This window comes from Pseudonaja textilis, chromosome 9 (genome assembly GCF_049901715.1).
Source record: "Pseudonaja textilis isolate UNSWEBS1 chromosome 9, rPseTex1.2, whole genome shotgun sequence".
Taxonomy (NCBI): domain Eukaryota; kingdom Metazoa; phylum Chordata; class Lepidosauria; order Squamata; family Elapidae; genus Pseudonaja; species Pseudonaja textilis.
Window position 1 is genome coordinate 10,278,002 of NC_141998.1, and position 20,002 is coordinate 10,298,003.

The following is a 20,002-nucleotide window of genomic DNA, read 5'->3' on the forward strand; positions in this document are numbered from 1 at the left end:
AAAATGCCCTTTTACAAAATAACATATTGCTTCTGATGTTGGAAGCATTCCCAGAAAACATTGTTTTAAATCAAAATCAAAGTTCTCTTACGGCATATCTGAGAAATAGTAATCATGGAGAGAGCTAGACATATATTAGGTACCGTATGAAAAATACATTGGAAATAAAACAATCTTTAAATTAACTACATTGAATTGCATGAAAGGAGTGGAAAGAAAATGGTTGCTTGGGACATCCAACTTCACTTTCTTGTAAACAAAGAAAAGCTGAGCTTTAATTTCTAAACTTCGTTGCCTTTTTTGTTGTTCTATTACCTAATGTACAATCTGCTTATTTAAATTAATAAGAGTGGCTGTTTCCAAGTGTGTTTTCTATAACACTTGTAATTATGACATACTGCATTTATTTATTAAGAAACAAAAATAGCATTTAACAGCATTGATTAAAGATTGTAGTTCTTAAAAATAGAAATTCTCTCTAAAAGTATATTATCTGAAATTAGCTTCTTTGTATAAAATCTTGCTCAAAGAAACATGAATTCTGCAAAATATTACTAAATGCCCTCTCTTCTCATTTTCATGTACTATTGTAATTCAAAATATCCAAGGCTACTAGACTGAGTTTTACCTATGCAAGCACATAAAGTTTGAGAATCTCTGCAATACATAGATTAAATGGTAAACATTAAAAGTTGATGGTAAATTTCTTTCTGGTCCAACCATGATCTAGTGAGATCATTAAATTTGTCCTATGAAATGTTTGCTCAAATTCATTTCTCATTTTAGGGATATCAGTAGCACAAAACACGAAAACTACTGCAGTTATTAACTGAGTGCTGGTTTCTACTCTGAAGTCCCTATAAAATGCAACTTTAAAGGGTTAGAGAAATCTTGCTACAAAACATCTAAATTAGTTGTCTTCTTTTTTTTTGTATTCCAAAACAACCACTGGAAGAACATTTATCACCTGTGAGATAAACTACAAGAACCTCTTGTGATGATAGACCATGGAATGTGTGATGACCCACGGTGGGATACAAAACAAACAGTCACAAAAAACAGGTGAAGCCCCTTTTATTCCTTCACTTTGTTTCCAAGCTCCAAATATCCTTGATAGAAGACAAAAAACTCCAACCCAATCAGATACAAGAAAAAGGGAAAAAGCAACACAAATCAGGCAAGATAAGAGCTGGAGGAGTCTACAAATAACAGAACACACACTGGGAAGGACGCCAAACTCAGAGAGGAACCACAAACTAGAGATATTTCCATGCTTTCTTTCCAGCATTCACCCCTATGCAGATCCGTCCTCTTATTCAGTTGTCACAGCTGCAGCCCATGAAGAGGATCAAAGCCCTCTCCTCCTGAGTAGACCACATCTCTCCCTTATCCTCTCCTCCCTGCATGCCCTAGGATGGAGAGGGGATGAGCCTGGGTCCTCCTCCAACTGCTCAGCTGGCCTCTGCCCTTCCCCAGCCTCCTCCACAACCTCTGGAGCCACACTTCCACTCCGTCAGCTGTTCCTCCTCTCCCTCAAAGTCAGTCTCCACCAGGGGCATGACAGAATGATTAGTGAACAGGCACGACTCCCATTCCTGGTTTAGAAGAACCATCCAAGCTTTTGCATAATGTTGCAATTTCTCACCAACCTAGCCATTTTTGAGAGTTTTTTGATCTCCAAGGATTGGACACACCACCATGTAGTAAATCTGTACACAATGCTTGCAGCTCACCCCTACCCCAACTACAGGGCATTATTCTGGGTCAATTCCACCCTTTTAGATTTTGCAAGGTGATGTTGCCTCCTAAGTATCTCTGTAATACTCATTCCTTTATATTAAGTCTTTTAAATGTTTGTGGAGATTCTCAGTCATCCAGGTCATGGTTATCCAAAAGGTGCTTTTTCAAAAGGTAACTGGGCTTTCTTTGTTTTTCCTTGAAGACATTTCACTTCTCATCCAAGAAGCTTCATCAGAACTCAAGAAGCTTCTTGGATGAGAAGTGAAACATCTTAAAGGAAAAAACAAAATCCAGTTGCCTTTTGAAAAAGCACCTTTGGGAAGACTTAGGTTTTTTTAATACTCGGTTCAAACAAAAGTCTCAAACTTGCATACAACCTTTGTCTTTTCCCCAGAGTTCTTGTACTAGTTGTGATGAGGTGCTGTTTCAATTCTTTTCTGGATTGCTATCAAGCTTCTGGCAAAACTCCAAGCAGATTCCCACCAGGATTTGCTGCTCGCCATAGTTGGTGCTTCTGGAAGTTGAATAATAGTCCTCTAGCCTGCTTGTAATAGCTGTTAATCTCCAGATGTCACCTCCAACCTACCTCTATGCCATTTGCTGATCAACTTTTTCCTACACCCACTTTTTCCACTGAATCTTAATGTTTGCTTTAGTAAGCTATGGGGCTGGGCAGGGTGAAGCTGCCTCTGAACATCAGCGTGTCCTTGAAAACACCAGGGTGTCTCAAATATCACAAGCAGCTGCAACACCGACTTGAATGCTTGTGAATAGAGTTGTGAGTTAATGAAAGCATGGGGAAAATGTGGTGCAAAGTGTAACTGCAGCTACTTTTCCCAAGATCGACTTCATTGCCTTATACTATTATGGATGGGGATGAGGAAGTTGGAAATTATATTCATTAACATCTTGAAGACCACCACAGGTTCCCCATTTTGATGTACAACATAATCTTACACAGTTCTCAATTGAATAGTTTTAATGCAGGTAGTCCTCAACTTACAATTTGTATAGCGACTGTTCGAAGTTACAATGACACTGAAAGAAATGACTTATGACCATTTTTCTGACTTATGATCGTTGCAGCATCCCCATGAGCATGTGATCAAAACTCAGATACTTGGCAACTGACTCATATTTATGATGGTTGCTCATGTGATCACCTTTTGCAATCTTCTGACAAGCAATGGGGAAGCCAAATTCAATTAACAACTATGTTGCTAACTTAACAACTGCAGTGATCCACTTAACAACTGTGGCAAGAAAAATTGTAAAATGGCTGAAACCGAAATTTTGGGCTCAATGGTGGACGTAACCCGAGAACTACCCATATGTCTCCTTCTCCAGGTCCCACAATACAACCTGTAATACTGTATTCCAAACTCTCCAGACAGCAGAGACTGTTGTAAATCTGGAAGGAATTAGAATGTGATAACCATTATTTATCATTTACTGACAGATTTCCCTTTCTTTCCATTCCTCTCTTTTAAATTCTATTTTTTTGTAAAGTATTTTTATAAACATACACTATCATTTCATGAACAATATGGTACTGAGTGTCATCATTTTAATACAAAACCAATAATTATATAGAAAAAAATTACTAAATTAGTCCAGCTTACCTGGTCTAATGTATATATAACTGTATCAGCACTTAATCCTTCATTTTTCAATTATTGATATTTGCTACATTCTTCTAATAGTAACTTTTATTTTTGAGCATACCTAGTAGCCTCCTTTTTCACATTCTAATTTTAACCTTTGATATTCACTTTTTTATGTATTGAATAAGAGCACGTATAACAATGTTTCCCCATTTCTAAATTTTATGTCTATTCTAATTTTTAGTATGGCCAATCTAACAAATTGCTACATTAGTCTAATGTTGTTATACATAACTATGTCAATTCATAATTCTTCAATATTTGTACTTCAATATTTATACTACCCTTATTCAATATTTGCTACCTACTTCCAGTAATAATAGTATTGTTTTTGAGCATACTTAGTGACATCCTTTTCCAAGCTCTAATCTCAACTTCTTGTATTCACTTTAAATATTGTGTTAGATAAAGAAATGTATATTCCCTCTAGGCTGGTTTCATTTTTATTTTCTTTTTTTTAAAAGAAAAAAAATCCTTCCTATCCTTCATCTCTCATTCTCTTGGAAGTTACACTTCTTCTTTTTAGCTTGCTTCCTGTATTCACACACACAGGGGGAGCACAGATGGGTGCATGGGGGCACAGATGGGTATCTGCAGTGGTGGGATTCAAAAATTTTTACTACCGGTTCTGTGGGCAGGGGAAGGATACTGTAAAATCTCCAGTCAGAGGTGGTGTTTGCCAGTTCTCCGAACTACTCAAAATTTCCACTACCGGTTTCCAGAACTGGTCAGAACCTGTTGAATGCCACCTCTGGGTGTTGGGTGATGGGACTCACACTGGGAGAGGAGCCAGGAAGGCAAGCCAGCTGCAATCAGTTCAGAAGCCATCCAAGCCTGAAGAGTACTTGCTGGAGCCGGCCAGGGAGCAATTGGGAACATGAGGGCGGGGTGTGCTGAGTCTGTATAGCCAGCTGGCTAGCAGAAGCCAGTAATGCTGGCTAGAAACCCTTTTACTTGTATTGTTCACCAAGTGCCAAGCTGAGACTCCAGTAAAGAGACCTATTCTGCTCACAGAGTGGCCTTTTCTTTTGCTGGCTTGGTTTGGAACCATGACAACTTATTTGTTCGAAATCCGTACATTTTACTATTGCTCTTCCCAACCAACCTCTGACATTAAGGTGTATTCTTGTGGTATTCACATTTCAATCTAGCATGGTTGTTCATTGGATTTTATCAGTCCAGAGATATCTCAAAAGCTGAATGTGGTAGATTCAGAACCAACTGCATAATCAGAATAGGCTATTGCACGATAACCATTGCTTATACTCTTGTGCTGTTCCAGTGAAGAATAGTGTTATTAAAGCAGACTGGCAATCTTCCAGGACTTCCATTATATTATCAAGTTTACTTTCTGTTAAATTAGCAGAGACAACATAATTATGCAATATGTGATAAGCAGCAGGAGGAACTGAAAGGTGTTAGAAGAAGTAAACTGTGCTTTACAGCCTGCCTTGTGTCGAGCAAGCAGCCTATTGCTTTTTGTCAGAGAAAGAACTACATTCTTATGGCCAAGATTGAAAATGTAAGAGCCAATCCTGTGGGATCTCTGAACAGCTGTTATCCTCTGCTTCACTACAAGTAGCAAAGTGATTGGGTCTTGGGATGTTTCTCTGGATTTGAGTAGAACCCTGAGGTGAGACCACCTCAGTGGTTAAGTACAGCTGCACTATCTCCTTGAATCCAAGAAGAGTTAAGTGTGGGTGGGGGGTGTGGTCCCTCTTTCATTGTGTGTCTCAGGTTCAGAGGCATCTCCATCTTGTTCTATTGTATTTCTGGATTGCTTGTTTCAGGTAGGCCATGAAGAACCATGGTTTCGGTTAAACTGTTAAAGAGTAGAGCTCTAGGTATGGATCAGTTTTTGGGATAAAGGGTTAGGTTTAGGATTATGAGTTGGTCCACTGAGTGAATGTGTGGAAGGTTCTCTTTTAGGGCTCTCCACAATGCACTAATACAGTGTGCTGTGTTCTTACTTAGTTGCCATGCTCTCCGGCAAGTAATGCCAGGATGGAAATGGATATACATATCCCCATTGCCTATGAAAGATTGTGTGTGAATGCCTAAGCAGACTTAATGCATGCCTCTGGATGCCAGCAAGTGAACCCTATTATAGTCCTATTATATAGAGAGCATAATAGGGAAATATATTAGGACTCTGTCATCTGACTTTACAAGAAAGTGAATAATTGGCGTCCAACAGGATAGAAGCCCAATCACATTTAATTTGCACACCAGTTTTTAAACATGTTGCATTACTGTTTGATAGCAGAAGAAACCTCACTCTGGGATTATCCAGAAGTATTGGACTAAAATTTGCATTGTCCCAACATAAATTTTAGTGATGGTCAGGGCCAGGTTTAGGCCATAGGTAGGCACTGTCCTAAGATGCCAAAGCTTAGAGGTGCCAATTTTGTCCCTTCTAAAAATGCAAATCTTCACATTGGCAGGAAGTGGCACCATCCACCATTGTGTCTTTCAAGAGAGGGTGCTTTTTCTGAATCCTGGCAAAAGCAGTTTCCTTATGCAGCTTTTTCAGAAGTGGTTTGCCATTGCTTCTTTCCTGAGGATGAGAGAGTATGATTGGCCCAAGGTCACTAACCTGACTTTGTGCCTACGATGAGACTAAAATCATGGTCTTCTGGTTTCTAGCCTGATACCTTAACCAGTACCCCAAACCAGCTGTTTCAATGCTGCTTTCCCATACTGCTTAGATGGATTGCCAACATAACTATCACAACAAGATCTTGTTCATATTTGGCATTTGTAATCTTTGCCTCATTTGTCTCCCCCAGTCCATTGTCTCTTTTCCTCTTTGAAGTCAGACTACAAATAAATCAGGGGGTGTGGTTGGTTTCACTTATTCTGCAAACTGCCATATATGTTAACACAAGGCTCCTCCAATACCAAACCTGCATATTCAAGTTCAGAAATAAAACTGGGCTTCCACCCAATATAGTATACATTTCTTCACCCTATAAATACTCACAGTATATACATTTGCTGATACCTTCAAAAGAAGAAAAGGTTTAATTAATTCCTACCACTCCCAAAGAAAATTAACAAGTCGCTGCAAACTCCTCATTCCATAGAAATTGCCTTGCAAGAACCTTATCCAAGACAAATGATATTAAATAACTTAAGATATAATTCTGAGTGTTCTAATGTAATGTGTAAAGCCTACAGCAATCATTTTATTATTATGGTTCATTGCACAATCATCCAGACGTTCAGGCTGGATTTGGCATTTTTGTCTACTTACTGAGTCCTTCCCAAGGAACTGAGATAAGCAGATGTAAATATTTAACGGTATTAAGATATCATCATAGGATGTAAGCTGTTCCAAGTAAAGCTGCCTTTTGCAATTGACTAATGGTGAATCTGTCAATGCCAATGGTATTCAGGTTGTGCACCAATTGTTTTGGAATTCTATTATGGATCATTGCATAGTCAGCCAGGTGTTCATACTAAATTTGGCATTTTTGTCTACCTATTGAGTCCTTTCTAAGAGAGGCAGATGTGGATGTTTGATAATGTTAAGTTCTCACTGCAAGATATAAGGTATTCTAAATAAAGCTAGTTTTTGCAATTGATTGATGGTGAATTTGTCAGTGCCAATAATGTTCAAGTGATGCTCCAGTTGTTTTAGGATTGCACCCACGACACCTATTACTATTGGTATTATCGTTGCTTGCTTTTATTATTTGTTAAATTTATTTGCCACGTCTCTCTCCATGGAGCTACTCTAAGTGACTTACCACAGTAAAAATCAAGGAATGAAAAGAAAAATGTAACAGTAGCAACATAGTAAAAACAATGAAATAAACAATGAAAATACAGTAATATGAAATTAAAAGATGGGCAGCAGATAACGCAGCGGGAGAGTGGGGTTTGTTGTCAATCTAGTAGCCACCCCCAGTTTGTTTGATTGGATTTCATTGGAGTCAGTTTCCCTGCCTGTTTCCTTCTAAAGCAGAGGTCCCCAAACTTGGCAACTTTAAGACTTGTGGACTTCAACTTCCAGAATTCTCCAGCTAGCATAGCTGTCTGGAGAATTCTGGGAGTTAAAACCACAAGTCTTAAAGTTGCCAAGTTTGGGGAGCCCTGTTCTAAAGTGAGCATTCTCAAATTCAGCTCTCTTCCCTAAAAGTGGGTGCAGCATGTTTGGTGTAAACAACAGACAGTTGTTTATGACTGCAAATTTGCCATTAAAAGTCTGGACCACATTCTACTAATTGGATTAGGAAATGAGAGGGATTGAGTGCTGTGAAAAAAAAGCAGAAAACATTTGCTTCTGGTCCCTTTTTCTAAGGATGCAAAAGTTTGGGCTTATCTGTCAAACACCCATTGATTGTTTGACAGATGACAGAGCATCTGATTCCATTTCCTGATTCTGACTCTCAGTATGAAATTAATCACTCTTTTTTCCAAACATCCATGCATCTTATAAATGAAGATGTCCTTCCTATCTACAGTCAGTTGAAATTTCTTTTTTTTCTTCTCCTTTGTCCAATCTGAGGAACAGAACACAAGTTACAGTTATAAACATGATTTCAACTTGACCACGTAACATTCCCAAATTCATCCCAGCAAAGCTAGAACAGTAATAATCATAGAAATAAATTATTGGGGCAACTGTATCAGATAATCTAGTTGAAGTTTGTGGTCCCTTATATATTTATCCAGATGTCTAATGTTAAGCAGGCATTGGAGTACATTCAGTGTCAAATTCAGTGGGGCATGTTCAGTGTCAAACATCACCTGTAGCTTACCTTGGAAAACAAAACAAATAAGAGCAGCCTTTGAAACAGATTACCATTCTGCTAAATGGATTTGGAAATCAAATATTTTGATGAGTAATTCCCAGTCTTCTGAGGAAAAGCAGACGGCTCAGTAGTTCTAGCTAAACCTACCCTTTCAATATTAGCTTCTGAAGATAAAGTTGAACATTATACCTTTTAAAAAGATTAATTTTAGTGCAACAAATGTCTACCTGGACTGATCCTGGGAGCATTAATGTAGTTTAAATGATGCACTGAATCTTGCATGGGGAAAAGGAATTCAGCAACTACCAGTAAATTGATTTTTTTTTTCTTCCTTCTGTTGGCACTTTTTAAATTCAGGCTTACTTTTTAGAGCACCAGAAAATATCATATTCCTACTGTGCCTCCAAGTCTTCAGCTGCCATTTTTCCCCAGAATCATATATATAAAGGGATGTATCACTTTTTTGCAAATATCCTTTCCAGAAACATAAGAGAAAACAATTGATTGGTACCAAAATATCTATCTGCATCTCTTTTCTTCACTATAATTCTAGTGGGAGAAGAACAATGGCTTTAGTTTAGTTTTATTCCGTTTTATTTACCGAGGAAAAAGTTTCCATAGCACAAACATATGCTTGCTGATTAATGAAAGATTAAGATTTTTCTGAAAGATCAAGGTTAATGAAAGATGTGACTGAGTGTTCCAGCTTTTTTGTCAACATGGTCAGTTACTATAACTGTTACAATAAAGGCCCTGATTTCTTAGTCTGGTCTAGCTTGTTGGGCTGACATCATATTGTATCAATCTGACTTTGCTAGAATTCTGTTCAGAGGCACATGCACTTCACATAAAAGACCTGCAGAGACTCCTGAGTAATGATTGTATAGTCCTAGTTTTAAAACTAATGTTAAGGGGTATAATTTATTCTTCCTTCTCTCTTTGCAAAAAGCACAGCTTCTGCCTCAAGTCTGTGATGGGCTGGTGAGGTTTTCTTTCCACTGTATCGGAACATCCCTCTAGAAAACATATTCAACTAACAAATGCATCATGAATGGTGACTGCAAAGTTCAGAGATGGCAGATCCTCTGAGACATTGGCTATACTTGGCATTTAAACCCCTCCTCCCGTTATAAATTTCAAGAGAGATCAATCCTAGAGCATAGAGAGAGACTTGCCTTTCTAAAGCACACACCTCCAGAGAAGCCCGCCAGGAATAATTCCTATTGAGAGGTAAGTTACTCCCAAGACTATTCAGTCTTTGCAGTACTTAAGCAGCATTTTAGCAGCCTTCCTCCCTGGATATGTTGGACTACAATTCTTTTTCATCCCCAGATAGTAGGAATAGAGCTTTCCATTCTGGCTGGAGGTTGTGTGCAGTTTAGGAGTTTGATAAAGGATTTATTAGACCATATGGCCAGAAATAAACAAGTAAAATCATCTGGATGAATACTTACAATGACTTTCTCCCAGGGTGCCAATCGGCTTTTCAAAGAAATCAAGCTTCTCACTTGCCATCTGAAGCTGCTCAAAGAAATGAAAAAACTGTTTCTGCTGTAAAAAGAATGCATTTGCAAACATACCTCCATGGTGAGTTTCCAAAGATGGTTGTAGAGAGCATTTTTCTAACTCATTCGGAGGAAGAGATCATGCAGAATCTGTTAGAACTGTAAATAAAGGTTGAGAGTCCAGCACAGCAAATCTATTAGTGGATGGAAAAGTTTCCATAAGTATCTTCAGTTCTTTGCTTATTAAATAAGAATCCATTTTTAGCTGTTTTGCTTCGGTGTGTCTGCTAGCATATTCCAGGAAAAGATATGGTCTCTTTTTAGACTCCGTTCTTCAGGTTATAATGCTTTTACTTTTGAGATAATTTTTAAGCCAACAATTCAAGGGCTAAAGTATTAAAAAAAAAAAAAAAGAATGTCCAACTGAAAAGGATAAAAGTATATAAAATAGTGAAACTGGGGTAGGTTTTCATGGCTGGTATCTGTTGGACAGTGCTGAATGTCAGGGTTTCGTGACCGTGAGCTAGACAACAGGTTTCCTGATATGTTCCTGGCAATTGTGATTGGCATCTTCAGATGTAGGCACAATGTATCAAGTTTCATCTACATATACTTATCTAATGCAAATATTATCCAAGTGCATACATATTTATTTCTTAGCAAAATGCTGAGGAGCCTCTTGAAAATATGCTTTTACAATGTCTAACATTTACCAAGTTTTGGGAAAAAGGGGTGAACTATTGCATGCCTAGTAGATGGAATGTGATAAGTGGACACTGTAAATGGATTCTTTGGAGCCCTACTGTGCAGTACTGGAAAAATAAATGTATGGTCCCATTCACTCAATTTATTGAGGACCTGATTGCCCTGGCCACCTATGAGCAAATTGCCTTATAAACGTAGACTTTGTAGGGACAAGTATAATGAAACATGGATTTCTGCAAAATACAGGAGGTTAAAAATAATTATATAACTGTATTAGAAATAAATATGTATGCACTTGGATAATATTTACATTAGATAAGTATATGTAGATTTGTAGCTGTTGGCTGTTTTGACAATATCTTATGCTTTGATTCCTTTGTCCTCTTACAATTTTTCACTTTAAAAAGAACAATTTTCTACTCTAGAAAATTGCATCATAATTACATGTATGTTTATTCCTTTCTTTTTCTGTTATTTTAGAACAAAAAATAAATCCAAAATTTCATCTATGTCTCTGCTGTTATCTGCCATTCAGTCTCACTCCTCCTTTCACACACAAGCACACAAGTAGTCAGGACTCCCCAGTGCGTGTGTCTTGCTCCAGAGGAGCAAGAGACAACTCAGTTCAGATAATTTGTGTGAGAGACACAGGGTGAAGACAGTTCCTCCCTAATAGTTCCCAGAGTATATAATTAAAGGAATTGTTAGCATGCTTCTGTTTTGCAAGATTTCTGTCTATGGGTGAGTGACAATTAAAAAAAATCTGTTGGAAAGAATCACAAGGTATCTTCTTTGGTTTTTGGAGCTGACACACATACTAGGTTTTTTTTAATGGCTAATTTTAATTTGATCGTGGCTGGGTAGTGCAGAAGAATCTATTTGGATGTGAATCTTAAATGAAAATGGAGTTTCTGTTGGCTTTTGTCTTGTACTGTTCTTGCGTGCCAAAGGAAGTTTCTTATTTCTTAGCAAGCAGAAGAATTAAACTACTTGGTGAATTTTTATAGTTGCAATGGTTTCCAAACTTTTTCAGTACTTCTACTTATGCAATATATGACCACTTATCTTTTTTTTTTTTTCAAAGACTTCACAATGTGGAAAAATCTGCTGGTTGCGGTCCTCCTTGCAGGCCTCTACAGCAATGTTTGCCTGAGAAGGAGCAGCTCATATAGAAGGCGGCTATGGAAGAAGTTCTTCAAAGATATCAGGAAAAATTCCACCACCCTGGAAAATCTTTGCTATGGTAATGAAATGATTGACAACATGACCCTGGAGGCCAATGACACCATTTTTTACAGGGATAATGCCAAGGAATTTCCCAATGGAGTTTTCTACCCCAACTGTTCTTTGCCCCTCCAGCTTAATGAGAGCAGTGAAACTCAAACTGAGGAATGTGTTGACTTCATCATCACTTCCAGCAACCTGAGCCTGCCTGATGGGAAGAATGCAAGTGAACCCAGCAAGAGGGTGATGTGGCTCGTGATCAATCACTTGTGTGCCAATGAATCTTGCAGTCTGCCATGCGCAAGATCTTCAAATGTTAGCAGTGCCCATTACTTCACTCTAATGATGAGCCTTGTGGCTTACTCCATCCTTAGCTCACAGTAGAGCATGGGAGAAAGTGCTACGAAAACCAAAAAGGAAATTTGCAAATAGCAAAGCTTCCTTCCCTCTGCTTGAATTTCTACCGATAGGGAAACAATTAGTCAATTATGTGCAGGCATTTACAATTTTCATTCAACCATCAGCTTCCCCGTTCCGCTCCCCACAATGGGGGGGAAAGTGTCTGTGATAAATGCACAGTGATGTAAATGTGTGAATGATTTAGAGAACTGAGGTTTAACTAAGGTCAGAAAAATCAAGGTTATATTTAACCAGCTTTGCCAGTCAGGGTCACTCTGGAATAACATTTGAAATATTTCTAGGCACCTCTGAAACTATTAATCATATTTTATTATATTGCAAATTTATGCTGCTACATATTTGGATAATCCCACATCATTTCAATCTTATATCTTTTATCTGATTTATAGATATGTGCAGTTCTATTATACTAACCACATCTCACTGTATCATGTGTAAGAACTATAGCCAACTTATAGATATGTCTAGTTAGTCTACAATTAATATTTGCCATCTTTATTTAGGTATAATGCAATACAATATAGTTATTTATGAAAATAATAATGGCAATAGATGATAGATAGATAGATAGATAGATAGATAGATAGATAGATAGATAGATAGATAGATAGATAGATAGATTGATTTATATCATCAAGTTTCATTATGTACTGGTCATTGACCACCTTAAAGATTTTCTTTTTGTGTATTAAGAGAATGTATATCAGGGGAAGAAGACAGGCAAGTGTCATCATGTACATCATACTAATTGCACACATGACATGCATTAAATAATTTGCATCAATCAGTATCAGTTGTGCAAATATCTATGGGAAATGTAATTGATGCCCATACATAAATGGTAGGATTTTAGAAGCCAGCTTAAAGAAACTACTAGAGAACTATGCAGGAAGGCAGATTGGGATCTACTCAAAGATTTCTGGATGATTAGGAACAACTCAGACATCTTTTTTCCAGATCTCCATTTTATATATATATGCCAATCTCAAACATTAGCTAGATTCAGAACTTATATTAAGTTATTTTATGCATTGTTTATTAAATGCCACATTAATTTATAAATCACAATATATTATATACTATAATATATTATAGACTGACTTTATACAAAATAAGACACAAAACAGTTTTTACTCCAAGCCTGAAGTCTATCTGTAAGATAAAATTCTTTTATCACTATTTTGAACCAAGATGGGATAATCTCCTCGGGTCCAATGAAATTAAGAATAAAAATGAATAATAATGGTGGTCTCAGAAATCCTAAGTTTATTCATTAGATTTTTACATATGAACAGAGGCTCCACCATAGCCCGTTAGCTATCAATAAAGAAAGGGAAGCAAAAACACCCCTTAAAAAAAATCTTTGCAGGCACTGCTTCTACTTTTTTTGTTTCCATCATACCTAATACATTTTTCTAACTTACCCCCAAAGTCATCCTGTATGATGGAAAAGATTGGATTTTTTTTTAAAATCTCCAAATACAATTTGATGAACATTAGAAATGCGCTGGGAATACAAACAATATACTTTGTATTGTAATACTTTGCCAAATCTTTCAAAGTGTTCCATTATATTACAATACTTCATATTACAAAGCATTGCATTTTAATACTTTGTCAAGCAATCATCTGAAAATCAGATCTTCATCTGATCCAGAACTGGCCTGTTTAAGGGTTGAAAGAGCGGTAAATCCTGAAAACAACCTGTTCAGGTTTTTAAAGAAAACTATAGAGTTCTATTTTCTTTCTCAGTCATGTTCTTTTCACTGGTCTTTAGATCTTTAAAATGGATGACTTCCTCCTTTTGCTTTACCTTTCTCAGGGCATGGGGACTTCATGGACATATCGCTATAATTTTCTTGACCACAAAACCACAAGTGACTTGCCAATGCATTATGCCAGATATTCTTTCAAATTCTCAGGTCAGCCTACAGCTCCTCTCCAAATCCTAACCAGGTCTTACCCTGCTGTTTGAGATCTGGCCAAGGTTGCTCTTAATCTTTTGGACATAAAATATTGTTGTATGAACCAACTGTCATGACTGCAAACCAAATTTTTGAATCCAAAGGAGAAGCAGACCATAATTCTCAACTTGTAGACACTTGATTAATTTGGCCAGGTTATGATTGATCATCCTGAGATTAGTTTATTTTTGGCTCATAATGGTGTTATGCAAATCCAATCAATTGTTCATGCAATCAATAAATAATAGTTATAGAAAAGTCTAATTTAGTGCAATGTTATCACTCAGTTTACCACAAATGTCAAAACCATCAGGGACTAGAGAAGTCCTCATGGATTATGATTTGGCCATGTAAAAGAAACATCCATTTTAAACCTCTCCTGGGTCTGTTATTTCCAGATGCCTCACTAATATTTGCTTAGAGCTTTTTCGTGTCAGTAATGGAAAGTCTGATTCTTCATTTTCCATCCATCATGGTAGCATGACCTTACTGAAAAATATAAAAATTAATCTTGTCTTTCTGATCAGAATTTTCATTGCCTAGAACTTTCCTTCCCATTAACTGCGCCATTATCTCTTAAGTAATCAGTGGAATAGTGTCCATTAGATACACCACAAAGAAGGCATAAGCAAACACTTTGAGTTGTTTGGCATGGGCCCCATTTTCTACCAAAGACCTCCTCATCTGCCATCTTCATTTATTGTACTTGAAAGACAGTGGTCTGTATACTGATATAATATTTGTGGCTTGGAATTGAACTGTGGGGTCCTTGGTGCTCTCTGAACTTGGTGGTTTTTGTGCAGACATTTAATTTACCAAGCTAGGTAACATCATCAGTGCTAGCATGATGTTACCTAATTTAGTAATGAAATATCTGCAAAAAAACCACAGGAAGCTCAGAGAGCACTAAGGCTCCCATAGTGGTCTGCAGGTTATAACAATAATATTATGGGGTATACTTTTTATATTTGATTGTAAAAACTGATGTCAACAATTTGAAAGCAGTACAGATAGACCTCGAATTACAACAGCATATTTAGAGACTGTTCAAAGTTACAACGGCACTTTAAAAAGTGACTTTTGACTGTTTTTCACATTTATGATCATTGCATAAGTCACATGATCAAAATTCAGACACTTGGCTATTGACTCATATTTATAACCATTGCAGTGTTCTGGAGTCATATGATCACTTTTTTTGACTTTCTGACAAAATCAATGGAGAAGCCAGATTCACTTAGCTGTGTCACTAACTTAACAACTGCAGTGATTCAGTTAACAACTGTGGCAAAAAAGGTCATAAAACTCACTTAACAAATATCTTAACAACAGAAATTTTGGACTCAATTGTGCTCATAAGTCAAGGAATACCTGTAATTATCAACTGAAAAAAGAACACGATTGAAAGAATCCCTTCTTCTAGCACTTAACTAGGAAAGTTATCTATTGTTTCTCATTCAGAAAGCCATGTATCATTGGTGATCCACAAAAATAATCTAGTAGTTGACAAATGATTCATTTCTCAAGATGGGGCAGCAGAGCAGGGGGGCCAAAAACAATAGCTTCCAGGTGGGGTTCTCTGAGCAAAGAGCTGCCCAGCTCAGCGAGATTTGGGTTTAAAAACTAAGCTTAACATTTTGCAGTAATTAACTTTAATTTCTAATTTAGTTATATAGTGGGGGAAATGGTTAAGTTAGGATTTAGGGCAGAGAGTGCATCAATTCCAGCTTAGAGAAGTATTGTTAATATGGGAGTACCATTGCAATTTTTAATGCTTTGAAAACTTGTTATTAATTGACACATACAGTATAGCAGAAGATCTGGTATCTCTCTCTTCTTGGAAAAGCTACACACTTTTATTTCTGTTTTCTGGGGACTCTCGTTCTTTGATAGATTGATTTGACTTTGGATGCAAGAAGTTTAAAAACAATGAGCTAAGGTTGTTTGCACAATAATGCTTTTGGCCAGCAATATAGATTTCATGTTATATTTTAGCTATGATTTAATTAGGATTTGTTGAATAGGCTGGGTTAATACCATACATTGTTATAAACCATAATTTTCAAATCATAGCGGATTGAGTTTATAGCACATAGCCAAAGGAAGGAAGAAATAATGTATTAATATAGTACATTATGTGAATCCAAATACAGACAACTGATCCTGAGATAATTTCACTAGGCAGGACAATTTCTTAGGCATCCAATGTGAGAAAATGAATTTTAGTTCCTGTTGAAATGTCCATTCTGTATCTCTATCTTTGCTCAACTGCAAATTAAAACAAATATTGCAAATGCCATTTGGTTTCCAGTGTCCGTCTTTTAAGAAAAAGAAAAAATGTGGATAGGAATTCATACCTTGGATTTTCTCAGACTCTGGAGAAGTGGGTTGAAAGTGAAGTCAAGTCAAGCTGTGCTTAATTCCTGGATGTCACAGATGTCTGTGATGAATACTTGGCTCACTGTTCAATCTTCTTCTAGAATAATTTTTGACTTTTCAGTAATGTAACCTATCAGATTCTTTGATAATTTCCCATCCCATTCCTTGGTGATTTCCCATCCCATTTCATATTCGCTAATGAATGTTAGCTTATATGACATCAGCCCAGTCTGGCTAAGTGCAGTCATCCAGCTGGAGAGATACTACAGGTAGTCCTTGATTTAAGACAACAATTGAGCCAAAAGCTTCAGTTGCTAAGTGAGACACTTAAGTAAATTTTGTCTTGTCCCATTTGATGACTTTTCTTGCCACAGTTCTGCAAGTGAATCACTGCAGTTGTGAAGTTAGTATCATGGTTGTTAAGGGAATCTGGCTTCCCCATTGACTCAGCTTGTCAGAAGGTGACCTGATCACATGACCTTGGGACACATAAGTATGAACCAGTTGCCAAGCATCTGAATTTTGATCATGTGACCATAGGGATGCTGCAATGGTCATAAGTGTGAAAAACAGTCATAAGTTATTTTTTCAGTGCCGTTGTAACTTTGAAAGGTCACTAAATGAATTGTTTTAAGATGAGGACTATCTGCACAAAGAAGAATAGGAGACAGCTTGACACTGGTGACAGAAATCAGTGCTGAATAATATGGTATCACAAGAGTTTGTGTATAAGAAATCTCCTAGGTTCAAAGTAAAAGCAATACACATATACAATTCCTTTTTTACCCAAATACATCAATACTTTTTAGATAAATGATTCCATTAGCAGGATGCTTGGCAGTCAACCCTTAATTAAAAATTAGAATAGTGCTTCTCTGACATCAGTCCAAACTATATGTGTCATGTATAAAATGGGATGGGTCACTTCCCTTTCCAAAGAGAGGTTAAAATACATCAGGATTTCAGTTCCTTTCAATAAAAAACATTTAAAAGGCCATACGAAATGTATTATTTGCCCAATTCAGGCTATAAGGAAACCGCAAATATGAATACTGCTTTTAGAAAGAACCTGACCCTATTTAGGTCTCGAGTTCAGACATGGAAGACCAAATGCTACCACCTACTGAAACCAGGCACAAATCATTAATTTAGTATTTGATTAACTCCTAAGAAGAGACGTGCCATCTCAGCAACACCTGCAACAAATCTAAATGCCAGATTGGCTTTCCAGATGTTGCTGAATTAGAGCTTCCTTCCCTCCCTCCCCTTGGAGCCAAGTTGCAGGTTCTCTCTTCCTTTATGCAACGTCAATAGGGCCACCTAGTGGTCAACGGATTGTTGCCTCTTCTCCTAGTCTTATTCTGGTTAGCCATGGATTATCAATGAGAGAAGCTACTACTGTATATAGGAGTCCTTATGACCACAATTCAGCCCAAAATTTCTGTTGTTAAGTGAGACCTTTGTTAAGTGAGTTTTGCCCCACCTTATGACCTTTCTTGTCATAACTGTTAAGTGAACCACTGCAGTTGATGAGTTAGTAGCATGGTTAAGTGAATCATGACCTTGGGACACAGCAATGGTCACAGTAGTGGGAGTCAAACAACTGATTCTCTGCCCTAATGAGTTCTTCCAACAACCAGTTCACCAAACCGCTCAGAATATTAACAATCGGTTCTCGCAAAGTGGTGCGAACTGGCTGAATCTCACCACTGAATGGTTATAAATATGAACCAATTGCCAAGCATCTGAATTTTGATCAGATAATCTTGGGGATGCGACAAAGATGTGGTAACAGTGAAAAATGTCATGAGTCACTTTTTTAGTCCCGTTCTAACTTAGACCTATATACCGCTTTACAGCTCTCTCGAAGCAGTTTACAGAGTCAGCATATTGCCCCCAACCATCTGGGTCTTCATTTTACCCACCTTGGAAGGATGGAAGGCTGAGTCAACCTTGAGCTTGGTGGGATTTGAACTGCCAAATTGCAGGCAGCTGGCTGCAGCAGAAGTAGGCTGCAATACTGTACTTTAACCACTGCGCCACTGAAATGATACAGATATAAATAAACCTGCTCAAATAAAGCCCCAGCTTAACTGTTGGGAAAGTCATAATCACCATAACTCTTTGCAAAACCACAATGACTGCATTCACCAAGTTGGCTAAGTAGCAGATGGCATTGGCCAACAAGCTTGACTGAGGTTAACCTTGCTTGGCTAGGTGGCAGTGAGGGGAGTGCAGAGATGAAGGACTCAGCCCGTTGTCCATACTCAGCTCTTGGGCTCCTTGGTTGTGATGACCCAGAGTATATCAGAAATATAACAAAAACCAAAACGGAAATAAAAGTCCTTTAATGCCTTCAACTTGGCTTCACTGTTTAATTGTTCACAGTGAAGGAGTAAACTATTTTCAAAATAACATTTCAAAGGAAAGAAACACAGTTCAAATTCAAAGAGCTGATAACGAAGCAAAAACCAAAAACAAACCACACTGAATAAAGTTCCACGACAAACCAGGATAATTGCCAACTTCAGGAAGATAACCAGGATAAACCTCCTTTAGGAATAAACACTAATTTATCTCTAGTGTCTGCTAGCACGCAGGTCCAACCTTTTATGCAGATCTCATACCTGCAACCCATGAAGAGGATCATGGCCCTCTCCTCCTGAGTAGACCACATTTTACCCTGATCCTCTCCTCCCTGTGTGCCCTAAGATGAATAGGGCCTGGGTCTGGGGACCTCCTCTAACTGCTCAGCCTGCCTCTGCCCTTCCCCAGCCTCCTCCACCACCTCTGGAGCCACACTTCCACTCCCTGTTGGCTGTTTCTCCTCTTCCTCAGAGTCAGTCTCCACCAGGGACATGACATTGGTACTCTCTGATTTGGGTGGTTTTCTTGCAGATGTTTCATCACCCAAACTAGGTAACATCATTGGGACCACTGATGACATTATCTACTTTGGTAATAGAACAGAATTCTTTATTGGCCAAGTGTGATTGGATACACAAGGAATGTGTCTCAGGTCCGTAAGCTCTAAGTGTACGTGCAAGCAACAAGTGATAAATCATGATCATCATAAAATACAATCATCATAAATTGTAAGACACAATACTCAGTGATAGTGATATGATACTAAATAAGCAATCAACATAAATCATAAGATATAAAGACCCTTCGAGCTGTATACAATGAAATGTCATTTTAATGTATGTTGATTAGTGTACATTCAAACTGTCAAAGCTATTCTATTCTATTCTATTCTATTCTATTCTATTCTATTCTATTCTAAATTATAGTCATAAGAAGCCAAGGAAATAGGTAATGGGAAAGATGAGAAGGATAATAGTAATGAAGTACCAAGGACCCTTCATTTGAACCCTGAGTTACAAATATCTTCCTTTGATCACTTACGATTCCGGATTTCTTGTCCCGTCGCCACCCTCCGCAAAGCGGATTAACGCAAGGAAACAACAGCGCCTCCTGCGCTCTTCCTCTCCCACTTCAGCCGGGATGACTCGCTTCGTTTTGACTCCGCTGCCCGCCTCTGAAAGGGAGGGGGAGGGAAGGAGAGAGAGAGAAAAAAGAAAGCGAGCGAGGCTCCGCCCTCCTTTCCTCCCCAGGACGCGGGCGGGAGCGCGCGCCGC

The 20,002-nt window shown here is 37.9% G+C and overlaps 1 long non-coding RNA gene across 1 annotated transcript; it reads left to right on the plus strand.

Annotated features, from left to right (window-relative positions):
* Positions 1 to 11,505: 11,505 nt before the first annotated feature.
* LOC148125029 (uncharacterized) lies at positions 11,506 to 16,281 on the plus strand. Its single transcript, XR_015744658.1, has 2 exons — positions 11,506 to 11,617; positions 13,841 to 16,281. It is a non-coding gene; the product is annotated as an uncharacterized LOC148125029 (long non-coding RNA).
* Positions 16,282 to 20,002: the final 3,721 nt, after the last annotated feature.